This window comes from Chrysochloris asiatica, unplaced genomic scaffold, assembly GCF_000296735.1.
Source record: "Chrysochloris asiatica unplaced genomic scaffold, ChrAsi1.0 scaffold00026, whole genome shotgun sequence".
Lineage (NCBI taxonomy): Eukaryota > Metazoa > Chordata > Mammalia > Afrosoricida > Chrysochloridae > Chrysochloris > Chrysochloris asiatica.
This window is the reverse complement of record NW_006408544.1, coordinates 1,262,169-1,270,719: the sequence shown is the minus strand read 5'-3', so window position 1 is coordinate 1,270,719 and position 8,551 is coordinate 1,262,169. Positions and strand designations below refer to the sequence as shown.

Here is an 8,551-nt window from a genome sequence, read left to right as displayed (position 1 = left end):
TTGTTGTATAACATACATTTTTACTTTATGTTTCTTGGATCTACCTTTCTAGCTTTATTTCATCTCATTCAAAATCCCTTATGAGGAACTACTTGTCGTTTCCTAAACATGCTTTTTATATCATCTTCTCTTATTGCACAAATTCCCGTCCTCTACTTGACTGGCCTATTCTTTGTCTTTCAAGATTGAGCTGCAACATTACTTCTCTGAAGCTCTTTTGCTTACCCTCATACTTCAGCTGAGTTTGTTGTTCCCTCCTTTGAGTTCCAATGTTACTCTACTTTGTAGTTACTGCCTTCATTATAATAACTTACTGACTGGTCTATTTTTACTTGTTCCTTGCAGTTTATAGTAACTTTGACATAGTGGTTGGTGATCTTTTTAAGTAATGTTAATCCGATTGTATGCTCATTAAGTATGCTACTTAAATCTCTTCATTTATTATCCACTGCTCTTAGGTTAAAGCTTAAATTTCTTTGCATGACTAAATTGCAGCAGTAGCTGTGCCTGTCTTAATTTTTTAGGCTGACCCTTTTCCCCTCTTTATAACAATACTTGACTTTCTTAGTTTTTGAAACTCACTGTACCTTGCTTACTTCTGAAACACTTTCTATCTGCATTTCTTATAATTCCTACTCATCCTAAAGGTTGTCCTAGTTTCAGGACCCCTTCCTTAGAGATACCATCTTTATCTTTAGACTATATTGGATCATTGAATTACAATTTTTTTCATCTTTTCTTTATACTGCTTCTTTAGATTAACAGCATTTATAAAGGTTGGGACCATATATATCTTGTTCGCTGTTTACCTCAAGTTGTTTGCACAGGGAATGGTGGTACTGAGGATATCCACAGATATTGAATAGGTGAATATATTGTGTCCTCTTTTAGACTGTTCCTTTAAGTAAGAGTTACTTATTTCTATCTTTGTAAAGCAGGCATTTTTGAGTAATGAACATTTTATAGCACCTTTCATGATCTGCCTGGAATTCCTGGGTGTTATGTGTGTGGCTGCTAACCCAAAGGTTGCAGGTAGGAGTTCACCCAGAGGTGCCTCAGAACAAAGACCTTGTGATCTACTTCTGAAAAAGTAGCCATTGAAAACTCTGAGGAGTCCAGTTCTACTCTGACAAACATGGGGCCACCATGAGTCAGAATCAGTTTGATGGCAACTAGTTTTTTACTGGTTATGATCTACTCTACAAAGTTGACATTCAATAAGACTGAATAGACTATTATAATGATCTTTTTATTTGACCCAATTTATTGACCATGTTCATAATTTTAAGGTTGTGAATAGAAATTTATTTCTCATTTCTATTTTAAATGTAGGCTTACTATTTTTATTTTACCTTTTTAACTTATTATGAATTGAACAAAGGTTTACAGACAAGATCATAAGCTTTACATTCAGCAAATTCTACTTTTTGCTTCATCTCAATGATTTTAATCCCCTCCCTGCACCAACTTTGTTCTTCTTTTTAAGCAGAACTTTGCTTATCCGAGGTCTCTGTCCTTTACATATAAAATTTGTGTTTGTATTTTCCACCTTTTTAAAGAATGTTGTTGGAATCTGATTGGGATTGTATTATATCTGTAGATGATTGTGGGTAGTGCTGACATTTTCACAGTGTTAAGCCTTCTATCCATGAGCATGGTACATTCTTCCATTTTTGTAATTCTCTTGGTTTCTTTAGTTTTCTTTGTTACAGGTATTTGCTTCTCTGGTTAGGTTTATTCCTATGTATTTTATCCTTTGGTGGCAATTGTAAACGGTATTCTTTTCCTAGTTTCCTCTTCAGAGTTGTTTTTATCAGTATAGAGGAATCCAACTAATTTTTGTATACTGATCTTGTACCTTGCCACTTTGCTGAATCTTCCAATGAGTTCCAATAATTTTCTTGCTGAATCTGGATTATTTTCTTTGTATGGGACCATATCATCTGCAAATAGGGAGTGTTTTACTTCCTCTTTGCCAATTTGGATGCCTTTAATTTCCCTTTTGTCCCTTAGCTCTGGCTCAGACGCCCAACACATACTGAATAGGAGTGGTGATATCAAGCATCTTTGTCTGGTTCCTATTTGCAAAGGGAATACTTTGGTTTCATATATATGCTCTTAATTAAGTTGAGGAATTTCCCTTCAACTCTTTTTTTTTTTTTTTAGTGATTAAAAAACTTTTTTTTTCATCAAGAATGAGTGTTCGGCTTTATCAGTTAACTTTTCTACATCAATTGGTACAATAATAGCTTTTTTTTTTAATGTGGATTACATAATTCTGCTAATATTGAACCATCCTTGCATCCCTGGTATGAATCTCACTTGGTCCTGATGTACTGTTTTTTACATGTGTTGTTAAATTCTGTTGACTAGGATTTTGTTGAGAATTTTTACGTCTATGTTCATGAGGGATATTGGTCTATAATTTTCTTTTTTAGCGATGTTATTTCCTAGTTTTCATATGAAGGTTATGATTGCTTCATAAAATGTATTTGGGAGTTTTCTATCCTTTTCTGTGTTTTGGAATAGTCTTAGTAAAATTGGTGTCCGCTCCTCTATGAATGTTTAATAAAATTTACCAGTAAAGGCATCTGAGCCTGGACGTTTTTTTGGTTGGGAGATTTTTAAAGACCTGATCAATTTTTTCTTTTGTTATAGGTCTGTTCAAGTTTTCTACTTCACTTTCTGTTACTTTAGGTTGTGTTTTTCTAAAACTCCATCTATTTCTTCTAGATTTTCAAATTCTTCAGGGTACGAGCCCTCATGTTGTTGTTGTTGTTGTGAAGTGCCATCGAGTCGGTTCCAACCCATAGGGACCCTGTATAGGGACCCTGTATAGGGATTCCGAGGAGCAGCTGGTGAGCTTGAACTGCCGACCTTGCAGTTCAAACGGCTTTGCAGTCATAGTATTCTATTACCTTTTTATTTCTATTATTTACATTTTTATTTCTGTTGATTTTGTTGTGTCATCACCGATATGGTTTCTTAAGTATGTTGTTTTTGTCTTCTCCCTCTTCTTAGATTTTTCAACTTCTTGCCTGTTGATTCTTTATATTGATTTTCTGGTTTCTCATATACTTATTTCTGCTTTAATCTTTATTATTTCTTTTCTTCTTGTGATTGTAGGCTTACTTTGCTCATCTTTTTTTAATTGTTGGAGGTGTTGTGTTAGTGTATTGATTTTGGGTGTTCTTTTTTGGATGTGTGCCTTTTTTGCTATAAATTGCCCTCTAAGCACTGCTTTTGTTGTATCCCAAAGGTTTACTGTGTTGTATTTTTATTCTTACTTGCTTCAAGAAATTTTTTTATTTCATTTTTTATTTTTTCTATTATCCAGTGACTTTTGAGCAGGATGTTATTTATTTTCCGTGTATTTGATTTTGTTTCATTGATTTTCCTATAGTTGATTTAAAATTTTATATATAGCATTGCCATTTGAAAAGATGGTGTGTAGTTTTTTGATACTCTTAAGTTTATTGAGACTTTCTTTGTGGCCTTAAATATATGGTCTGTTCTGGAGAATGTTTCATGTGCACTAGAAAAGAGTATGTATTGTGCTGTTATTGGGTTAAGTGCTCTGTATAAATCTATGAGGTCAAGTCGATTGTGTTGTTTAGTTCTTTTGTGTCTTTGTTGAATTTTTCTCTGGTTGTTCTGCCCTTGATAGTGGTGTATTAAAATCTCCTACTATTTTTGTGGAATTATATATTTCATTTCTTCAGTTTTATTGAAGTTTGATTTATGGATTTTGAGGCTCTTTCATTGTGAGCATGGATATTTATTATGGTTATGTCCTGTTGTTCAGTTGAGCCTTTTATCATTAGATAATGTCCTTCCTTGTGTCTTTTGCTGGTTTTGCCTTAAAGTCTACTTTTTCAGAGACCAGTATTGCCACTCCTGCTCCTTTTTGATTGCCATTAGCTTGATAAATTTTTTCTGTCCTTTAATTTTTAATCTGTGTTTGTCTTTGAGTCTATTGTGTTTCTCTTGTAGACAACATGTTGAAGAATCATCTTAACTTATACATTTTTGCTACTCTTTATTTCTTGCCTGGTGTGTTTAATCCACTGATGTTCAGTGTAATTATTGATAGGTAAGAATTTATTGCAGCCATTTTGCTGGGGTTTTGGGTGCTGCTGGTTTTTTTTTTTTGTTTGTTTGTTTTACATGTTCTTCCTGTGCTGAGTTAATTTTTTGTGTGTGTACTTTTTCTTTTTAATTTACTTCATAGTTTAAATGTCTACAAAATCTTCATGTATTTTCCTTTTCTTTATTTGGTATGAAGGAGTGTTATGTTTCTTTGAGGTTACCCTGTTGTAATTTGTTGATTTCTTCCCCAAATTAAAAGCCTGTTTTATCTTGAAATCTGCTTAACTTCCTCATCATTTGATATTCTCTGACTATACTTTTTGCTTTCTAGTTGTCTGCATTATAGATTGATAGCCTTTGGTTCCCTATCTTCAGTCTTGTAGTTTGTAATACTCCCATGTCTGGATTGAATTCTGGGTGGTGCTGCCGTGTCTGTGGTTGTTGTCTACTGTTGTTGGCTCTCAGTCCAAAGAGCTCCTTTTAGTGTTTTTTTGTTTGTTTGTTTTGTTTTTGTAAAATTGGCTTGCTTTTTACAAATTCCTTTAATTTCAGTTTATCTGGAAAAGTTCTGATTTTGCTGTTGTATTTGAGGGACAGTTTTGCTGGATATATGATTCTTGGTTTGCAGTTGTTTCAGTGTTTTATATATGCCTCATTGCCTTTTTGCTTTGCATGGTTTCTGCTGAGTTAGAACTTAATGGTTTTCCTTTGTAGGTAACATTTCGTTTTTCTTGATCTGTTTATAAAATTGTTTCCAAGTCTTTGATTTTGGAGAGTTTGATTATGATATGACATGGTGATTTTCTTTTGGGGGGTGTCTAACCTTTTTTTGGGGGGTTCATTCAGCTTCGCAAATACCTATCAACTTACCTTTTGTGTTTTTGGAAATTTTTCTTCCAGCAGGTTTTCAACTATCAATTCTGTGATATCTCTTTCTGTTTTAGAATTGCAGTCAACCTTAGGTTAGTCCTCTTCATGTTGTTCCATAGGAATCTTAGACTTTCTTCAGATTTTTTCATTCTTTTATCTGATTTTACTTCTGTCATACTAGTATTGAGGAATGTATCTTTAAGCTGGCAGATTCTGGCTTCCATTGATTCCATTCTACTAGTTTGCCCTTTTGGTGTATTGTCCATTTCTGATAGCTTAGTATTGATGGATTTCTGTTTGCAGGTTTTGTATTGCCTCCAATACTGTGTGTATGTTTTGCTTGATGATTCCCCTAGGACTTTTCTCAATTCTTCCTTGTTTTCTTGACCTTTCTGTAAAACGTTTGGATGTATCTCAGTATCATCCTCCTGAATTCTTTTTCTTTTTCCACGTAATTTCAGTGCCTCTTCTTCTTCAAAAGCATTTTCTAGTTCTTCCTCTTAGTTGTTTGTTTGAGCTACTTTATCTATTCATGTGAACAGAAATTGCTTTCAAGGCATTGTGGTAGTTTTTTTTTTTTTTGTATAAGTTGATGAATGTATGTTTGTGTATTCTTAGGCACTCACTATTTGACTCCTGTGGGTGTGATCAGAAGATGAGCGTCTCTGTTCACTGTTCATACAGTTCTATCTGAGTGGGTTAATCAGATGTTCGTTGTATTCACTGCTCTGGTGTGCAACAGTTGATATTAGCTCTTGCCCAATTCATGAGATTATAAAGGGTATGGCTGTGTCTTAGTTGTATGACTGCATTTGCTGCCTCATGTCATGTGTTGCAAAGAAGAAGGAAAACAAACAAAAAAGAAACAGTTCACACAAAGGAGAGTAACCTCTGCTACCTACTGGACTCTTGCCTACATCACGCATCCCTTCAACTCCTCTCCTAGTGAGAACCAGTGTTGACTTTGCAGATTTGGATCAGAGCCTGCCTTAGTGGGGTTATTGTATATAGCTCTTCCTTGGGGCTCACAATGTCCAACCTCCTGGAAAGTGCAAGATTCCCTGAAGTTGTATAACCTAATGTGGTGGTTGGAACTGAGGTTGCCTTTGCAAGGCCAGACTGAATCAGGCTTTTTTTTTTTTGCCCCCCAATTAGACCTTTTTATATTTAGGTACTTAAAATATTTTCTTAGGGCAGTGAGTATAGATGTAATCATGTTTTAAAATGTTCCTAAAAGGCTTTAGTAGTAAATTTATTAGAGTTGATTTGGGATTTCTGGTTTGATGCTGTAGGATAAGCTCTGGAGTGCAAATCACAAAGTTGGCAATTCAAAACCACTGTTTGTTTCTTGAAACCCTAAAATGGTTGCTGTGTGTCAGAATTAGTACGATGGCACTTAACAACAACAACAACAAATGAATGAATTACTGGAGTTTTGTAAATATTTAGTTCATATTTCATTATTAAATGAATTTGAAATAATCAGAAAAGTTTAAAACTAACATGCATGCTTAACTATATTGTGTATTAAATGTAATCAATTGGAGATCCCCATTTAAAAAAAAAAAAACAACTTGGTCTCTCAGGTACATTTTCTTTTAAGCAGAACTTAAAACTTTTCTCCATCGTTAATTAAGTAATATAACGGGATAGAACAGATGCAGAAAGCATATGTTACTCTTTGTAGCTTTTCCTTTTGAATCTGATTGTCTCAGTAATGTGCAACCAAAACAAAATGTAGAAATAAATAGAATGCTGAGGCTGATAAAAGTATTCAGCTTTTCTGTGCTCTTCCAAACACATTATTATTCTTGTTGACTTGGTAAAAAAATACGTTAATAAAATCCATTTTATCTTATAAAGTAAACTTACACTAATCGAGTCATTTTAATTTCCAGTCAAGGTCAACTTTACTCATGTTTTTATTGATTTGGTAATAAATAAATGTTGTAAATTTGATTTTATATAATTTATTTATAAGAAATCATTTTTAATTTTGGAATCAAAATTATATATATATATATATATATATATTTTTTTTTTTTTTTTTTTTTTTTTTTAAAGCAAACTCCAGTGAGTTATTGCCTAAAATAAAGTTTTCAAAGTCTCCTGTCTAGCCTGTTTTATTGATGAGGAAACTAAGGATAAAAGAGGAGAAGTGCATTGATTATACTTTTGCTTATAAGTTGCAGAAACCCCGTATAAACTAAGGAGGAAAATAGATTTCAGGAAGAATTGGAGCCAGGTTCTTAAATTGTGACACCAGGAATATCTCTTTCTGTTTCTTAGTTCTACTATCTTCTCAAGTGACTTCATTTCAGTCCATTTGTTAACAGAGATGCCTATCGGTATCTTTTGGTTTATATTCTCCCAACTTAGCAACCTTTAGCAGGAAGAGAGTATCTGCTCCCACTCATCTTCATCTCAGCCTAAATTACTTAAGAGCTACAGCAAAAATATAAGCATGAATGCTGAACAAGCAATTTACACTTGGTTTGCAGGTGCTTTTTCTACTATACCAATCTTTGATTCAAGGATGGCCAAAATATTAGTTAAGTTTTGGTACTTATAAATTGTTTTTTCTTTTTGTATTACAGTGTTTCCTGGCATTTGAGGAGCTTTTCCAAAACCATCCTCACCACAGTGGGAGAAAACCATTGAGCCAAGGTGGGGGTGGGAGTAGATTCTGGTCTTGGGTCGAGGCTGGACTTTAGTCCCTTAGGATTTTGCTAGGTACTGCTGTGACCCAGACAGGTCCAAGTGACAAAATTAGCCTGTCCAGATCATCTTCCCTGTTTTTTGTTTTTGTTTTTTTTTTTTTAAATGTTACAGCTTTCTGTTCAGTGCATTTTCAGAGTGGACGAAGACTAGCCTAAACTTGAACTATATTGTTGAATTACACATAATTTTATATGGCTGTTTTTTCCTGACTTAATTCTTTTAGAATTTTTAGACATCTTTGTCACAAAAGTCCTTAATACATCATGTTATTTCATGTACTTTGATGGTTTTAACTCCATTTTCAACTATTCCCTGAAACTAATTTCAAATAGTTGCATTAATGCTTTCTTTAAAAAGAAGCACAAACAAAGATGAAATTATATTTTGCATCCATGTCCTTTCTTTTTTCTTTTTGAACAGATTTAATTTTCCTCTTTCCTTGGTTGTACTCTATCATACTTTTCTGTTCATACTTCAGTCAATCTCTAGTTTTAAATTCTTTGATCTCCTCTCTGTTCATTAGTTTTGTTTTCTATGCTTTTGTCTGATTTCTTAGTCTTCAGCATTTCACACATGGTTCATAATTATCTTAAAAAAATGATCGTGAATACATTCATATTATGGAAAGACAGAAATGTCTGCTAAATTAAGTGCTAAAATATAGAGTCCTCTTTCTCTATTTGCAGCTTAATTTCCTTTTTCTTTTTCTCCCTTTTTTTTTAAGTTAATGTTTTATTGTGAATTATATGATAGTTTATATGTTTACATGAGAGAACTTTAGTATTACATTCATTCCATCGTATATCATTTCATTGCCATGGTTCCAGTCCCCTTCATGCATCATCAACCAACCAAAGGGTATATCCTAGAA

At 33.5% G+C, this 8,551-nt stretch overlaps 1 protein-coding gene across 1 annotated transcript in view; it reads left to right on the top strand.

Moving 5' to 3' along the window:
- The window catches only part of FOXJ3 (forkhead box J3), a gene marked incomplete at its 5' end in the record, with an annotated part of 143,181 nt that overhangs the window by 41,251 nt on the left and 93,379 nt on the right, over nucleotides 1–8,551 (top strand). The window lies entirely within an intron of this gene.